This window comes from Selaginella moellendorffii, unplaced genomic scaffold, assembly GCF_000143415.4.
Source record: "Selaginella moellendorffii unplaced genomic scaffold, v1.0 SELMOscaffold_73, whole genome shotgun sequence".
Lineage (NCBI taxonomy): Eukaryota > Viridiplantae > Streptophyta > Lycopodiopsida > Selaginellales > Selaginellaceae > Selaginella > Selaginella moellendorffii.
Window position 1 is genome coordinate 255,955 of NW_003314334.1, and position 6,710 is coordinate 262,664.

Here is a 6,710-nt window from a genome sequence, read left to right on the forward strand (position 1 = left end):
AGAAAAAAAAAAAAAAAAAAAGAAAAAAAAAAAAAAAAAAAAAAAAAAAAAGAGGGATCCCGAACCCGGCAGAGGCAGGCAGCTGATGCTGCAGGTGACTTAGAGGACCCGTAAACAGTATAAACTAGTGAAGAGGTTGGAGTTGACTTTGGTTGGCTTGAACCTTAGTAAATAGTTTGTATGATGCGGCCTGAAAGGGATGCTAACTTTTGGGGCTAAGGCAATTGAGTTGGATAGAGTCTAGAGTTGATATAAAAAAGTGGCCGTTGCACTTTTCTCAGAAAGGTGACCCTTGTACCTTTCTTTTGTAGCGTGGTGCTTGGTGGTAGATTGCACCTTGCATTACGTTAGACTCTATGAGAGTAGTGAGCTCTCAGTGATCTTGACTTAGTCTTGGTAGCCCTGCACCTTGGCTGAGGATGGTGATGTCCAACTTAGTTGTTTGAGGTTGAGATGTTAGTACCCGTACTATAGCTTTGTCTATGAGGAGGTTGTGTACCGATATGAGTTCATCTCATGGTCTTCACTTTCGTTTCGGCTGAGTGTTGATCATGCATAGCTAGCCTCTTCAAGGCATTCTCAGAGCTAGTGGCTAAATGCATTAGTGAGCTTATTGCGGTTGAGTTGGATTCGAGTGGTCATTTAATTTGTGCTTGTCTATGAACTTTTATCTTGTACCTGAGGTATCACGTTCATGTTGGACAAGTATATAACTTGATGACAAGAGTTAGTGTTCGGGTCTTGTGAAGTCAAGTTGAAGGGTGATTGTTAGTTGCTTTGCGACTAGTGATTACTTGTAGACTTTGTAAAAAAAAAAGACTGTTGATACTTGCTTTGCTCGATGATGATTTAGCAGTGATGGGCTTGCTTTACTGGATGGTGTTGCGGAGGATCGTGTCATTAGACTTACATGAGTTTTTTTCATGTTGGCATGTCGACTCTACCTCTGTTGATATCATTTGGTTACATTTCGTCCGTAGTGTTAGATTTCATTGAGTCTTGGACGTGGTAAATCACTCCTTGATGAAGTGTTATCTGTGACTGAGTATTGTTAGAGGATTGCTCTCGGATACTGAGTAAAGTATCTCCGACTTTGGTTAGCTTGGTTGCTAGAGAGTTTTGAGTGGTGATTCACTCTTGCTTTCTGCTAGCTTTGTTCTGTTGTTGATGGCATTGAAGTGATGCCTTGTCGTTGACATTATTGAGGTTGAGATTCAAAGTGAAATGAGATGTCTCTCCTTAGGATTGATATTGAGTTTCATTAGTCTTGATAAATATAGTGTTGATGATTTGGGTATAGCTTTGTGTTGTTGGCATTCGTGCATTTGCTAGTTAGCAACTGTGTTGACGTTCAAACGAACTGAGTGGCAAGTTGAGTTAGTTGTGTTTTAGACGAGATTATTTAGTAGAGGGTTGAGCTTTAGCTTTTCCTTGAAAAGTGATTTAGTCGTGGACTATGCTAACTCTACGAGAAGAAGAGTTAGTGATCGATATTAGAATGTTGAGTCCTTGCTGGATTTGAGTTCGGGATATAGCAATCATTAATGATTCTTTTTGGGCTTGTTATGAAGTGAGTTATGTCTTGTTATAGATGGATACATGGAGGATCGTTTGATGATCACTTGTTGAGCATAGCTTCGTTATACTTAGCTTTTGGATTGATGCAAATATGCTCTTCATTAGCTTTGGCATTATGAAGTTTGGCTTATGGATGTGTTGAGGAAACTATTGTGGGTTGCACCATGATTTCTTCTTTAGCATTGAAGTTAGCTTTTATGAGACTTGTGCTCATTATTAGGCAAGACTTGGCTATAGACTCCTTCAAGCTTTTGGTTCTTTGAGTTTTATGCTCATTATTCCATTTGTTAGAAGTTGTTGGGGAAGGCATTTTGGCTTGTTAGCTTTGATGTTGAAGTTAGTATTTGCATCTAGCAATCATTAGTAATGATTGACTATCATTTAGGATGATTGATTCTCATTATCAAAGGTTTTGCTTGATTATCGTTGATCTAGAATGATTTGCTATTCTTTGGGATGGTGGATTCCTTCTTAGACGATGATTTTGCATCTCTTTATTGATGGGATGATTGATGATCTTTCATGATGGTTAGTTGTTCTCTTTGATGGCTTTTTGCATTACCACATGTTCTTTGTGGTTTGCCTTGGATTGGTCTCTTGGGTTTGAGACATCAATAGGATGTTGCTGACACTTGCTTAGGCAACTTGAGTTCCTTGGTATTATTGGTTGGGATCTATCTGGATTGGCTAGTGCAATGGTTGATATGAACAAGCGTTTGTTTGCTTTGCAACATTTATTTTGTTTCATTGATTATTGCTCGAGTTAGTTCTTATAGATTAGGATGTTATTTCCTTCGGGTGATACATTCGCGAGCATTGTGCTTGTTAGTCAATAATACTTTGTGTTCTTTGAGTTGTGCTTTGTGAGTTGTTTGGCATGCTATCTGCCATTTTCGGTAGTTAAGTTTTATCATTGAGTTTCCTTGATGATCTACTTGCTATTGAATTTTGTTGAATGGTGATTTCTATGTTTACCAATTATAGTGATCTTAGTGGTTCCTATACTATAATACTAGTTTATCAGATGATAACTTACTTGGAATACTTTTGTGTTCTAATCTAAGATATAATCACTAGTAATTAAGCTTCTCAGATATCATTGTCTCTGACTTTGATATTGTCCATCCATTGATCTTTGCGTTTGGGCCAGTATAGGTAGACTGGCTTCGGCACTTCGTGTGCATGGTGAAATGTCTAGTCATGGGGTAGCTACTGTCGACTGGTCACATAACCTGCCTCTTTGTCGATGTTCCTTATTTCGTTGAAAGTGCGTGACCGTGTAAACAACTCTAACTGCCTGTTTACAGTAGTCTATCTAAACCTTACCGACGGGTTTGGTTTCTTTGCTTAGGAGGGTTGGGGCCTCTGGCTTCTCTCTCTATGTTCCTGCGGGCAGGGGCATATCACACTTTTGTAAGCTGGGTGACTCCCAGAGCAGCAAGGGTGGCTGACTCCATTGGTCATTTCCTTGTCGGCGACGGCCGGAAGGTGTCTGAGCTGGTAGCGCATCCGCATTAGACAAAGAGGTTCCCCCTAACTCATTTAAGTTGGTGCATTTCTCACATAGTGTGAGTACCGTGAACTTTTTCTGGAGTTGTTTCCTTGGCGGTATTCTAGACTTGAGTGTGCATCGACGAGGACGTCGATCTTCCCCAAGGGGGGGAGAGTGTCGCAAATGTGACTTCGGGTATCAAAAGTTACCTGTCGACTAGTCCTTACGGACACTCTTTCCTTACTGCCACGATGGCAGGAGGTCGGTATTGCTGGACCCTTTATCAGTCCCTCTTGTGCTAGTGGAGTTAACTGGGCATTTCGAGTGTACTTAGACCGGACGAGCATAAGGACGGAATTCCTACGTGTTATTAGCTAAGCATACTTAGCCCGGTAAGGAGTTCCCGTCTCGTTATGTCTTGCACTGGCTAGTGACAAGAACCCTCGCGTATTGAGATTGGTCCCTCAATATCGCTACATGATAGCTTACCGTGTCTGCCAAACACCCTCGCTATCATGCCTTTTGTGTTAGTCTCATTTCGGTCCCAAATGCTAATTATGGAAAGTGTCCAGATTTGCTCATTTGGCATACCTACGGAATGTAGAGATTGGCCTGAACACAATGGTGTTCGTCCCATGTCCAAATTCACAATCTAGGGACATTCCATATTTAGTAAGTTTCGAGCTTGTCCCAGAGACTAACTCCTGATACTAAGGGAGGCTTGGGGTGAAAGCCCAAAGCGTGTGTTCCTCAAGGGGGGGGGGGCTATAGGGGGTTCCAAATGTATAGTAGGGATAGTGGGTAGGTCGGGCATGGCCGACCAACCTGAGGCATATTCTAGCTCCCGCTTGCGTGCCTGTCCTTGTTCTGCGTCCGGCTTGGGTCTAAGCCCAAGTTCCATTCCATGCTAGCTGGTGGAGTACCCATGTCCTCACGTTAGGCCACCGGTATGCCAAAATAGCGCCAAACTCCGTTTGGCTCCGTTTTGCGTGCTGGTCCTGGCATTGGGATGCTGGTTGCTCTAGGACTGTTCCAAGTCGCTCCGGGCTCCTGTCCCTTCGCTCCTTGGGCTATATGCTCGGGAGTTGCTCCGTGGTTCGGTTCCATCACTCCTTGGCTCCACGCTTGGGAGTTTGGCACCGTTCCTTCGTTCAGTGGCCCAAGGCCCTGAACCTCGGGTTCCTATGGACACGTGGCATGGACACGTGGCATGTGACACGTGGCATCTGTCACGTGGCACAAAGAGGGTTTAGGTTCCGCTTCGTGGTGTTATCCTATGGTAAATCACCATAGGATAAAGGGTCAAAACCACGTGCGCTACATTTGGTATCAGAGGAAGAGTCTCAGCGAGTACTATTCAATGAGATTGGGCAACTAGTCTCGTTGCATACGCAAAGATGAAAACGATGATCCGAGTGGGTACACGTTTTGGTGCAAAGACTTCGCAATGGTTCCTTGGGTATGGATATTGTTACCTTATTGTACCTTATGATGTGAGCTTGCGCTTGGGCTCATAGGATGGATTTGAGTTGTTCTGGTAGCATGAGTTTAAGCTTGAGCTCGTGAGTGAGGCACATTAGCAACTCGAGGTTACACTTTGAGTTGGCAGGATTAATATTTGCCTATCGATGGTTCCATGAGTTGTTCCATGTACCGTGGGTGAAAGTAAACTTTCCCTGAGTTTGCTATGAGTGGCAAATAGGCTGGTCCGTAGCTGTTTAGCACGACACTAGTGGATCCTTCCTAGGCATGTTTACAAGTGGATCAATCAAGACTATAGGGATTAGTCTATTGGTTCAAGTAGTCATGGCCGTGCTTTCTCATAAACTTTTCTTGGATTGAACTGAAGGCAGTGCAAAAGCAAGCTTGAGGTTTAGTCAAGATGAGGCCGGAAAGAGAGTCGTCAGGGACGAAGGATCAAATACGTAAATCATTTTCTCTTCTTGGAGAGATGATTTGCAATGAGGTGTTAACTCATTGCTTGTGTTCACATTATGCAATCAAGAGTCCCTACCTTGATGCATGTTGGAGATGGTAGTCTTACAATGGTGAGTTGTGGGATGGATAGCAGTAAAGCGCTAAACCATTTTGTCTAAGCTTGCTATTGGAAGACTTGGGTTGCAATGCTCGATTCTTTTCTAGGGAACCTTGCTATTGCTCCTTGAGTAGCTTGGTGTTGGATTAGTTTTGAGTTTGGTCGGAAAGAGAGTGGCATGAGCTTGTCCATGTTGTGAACAAAAGTTAGTGGTGTTGGGTGTTGTAAATCTCTATTGATAGGGTGTGGCATTTATGTTGCATTTTGTTGAATTAAGTTAGCACTTGATATTCACATAAACCTTTACAGTAGTGACATGGGCATTTCTCATAGTGTTGCTTGATTGATGATCAAGTCATTGTGATTTATATCATATCCACGTGATAATAAGCAATGTGTTTACGAAGTTGCTTGGGTAAATGATGATCAACCCCAAAGTGGTTGATAGTGAAGCTAGTCTACTTGTACGAAGTAGCATTGTAGTAGTTTTGACTAGATTCTCAATGGTGGTCCATTATACTAAGCTTAAGTTGGTACCTTGTTTCCTTGAATTTACCCATAAGGTGTTGGAAAAGGGTTATAGCATTCACTTGCTATGACTTGTCGGTTGATCCGTTAGCACTTGGAGTAGATTGTTGGATGGAGAAGATGTGTAATTGGGGCATTAACATCACTAGCACTTGTGTTAGTGGAGGTGGCATTGTTATTTCAAGTGATGAGGAAGTTTCCTTGGACCTTGATTTTCCATGTCATTTTTCTTGTTAGTGTTTTGGCTTCACATTAGATCTTGAAGGTCGTTGAAGAAGAGTGTTAGTGCAATGTGGATATCCAAAGATGTGGTCTTCGTGATCAAGCCTTGGATGTTCATTTTGCACTTTGCGGAAGTTCGATGTTGGTTAAATGGGCAAAGATGTTCGATGCTTAAGCATGCTATATGGGTCATGAGAATTGGTGTTGAGGTGAACCTGTGTGAAGTTGTTAGTAGGAGGAAGTTGGTTGAGTCTTGAAAGTTTGCATTCCTGGACTAAGAGTCATTCTTTCTCTAGGATGGAAATTTTCCACAAATTTTCTTAGACTTTTCCAATGGCTGATCTGTCGGTCACTTTGCTCGAAAACCAGTCCATTTTCGTAAACCAGTATAAACTAGTGAAGAGGTTGGAGTTGACTTTGGTTGGCTTGAACCTTAGTAAATAGTTTGTATGATGCGGCCTGAAAGGGATGCTAACTTTTGGGGCTAAGGCAATTGAGTTGGATAGAGTCTAGAGTTGATATAAAAAAGTGGCCGTTGCACTTTTCTCAGAAAGGTGACCCTTGTACCTTTCTTTTGTAGCGTGGTGCTTGGTGGTAGATTGCACCTTGCATTACGTTAGACTCTATGAGAGTAGTGAGCTCTCAGTGATCTTGACTTAGTCTTGGTAGCCCTGCACCTTGGCTGAGGATGGTGATGTCCAACTTAGTTGTTTGAGGTTGAGATGTTAGTACCCGTACTATAGCTTTGTCTATGAGGAGGTTGTGTACCGATATGAGTTCATCTCATGGTCTTCACTTTCGTTTCGGCTGAGTGTTGATCATGCATAGCTAGCCTCTTCAAGCGGTGGCCCGATC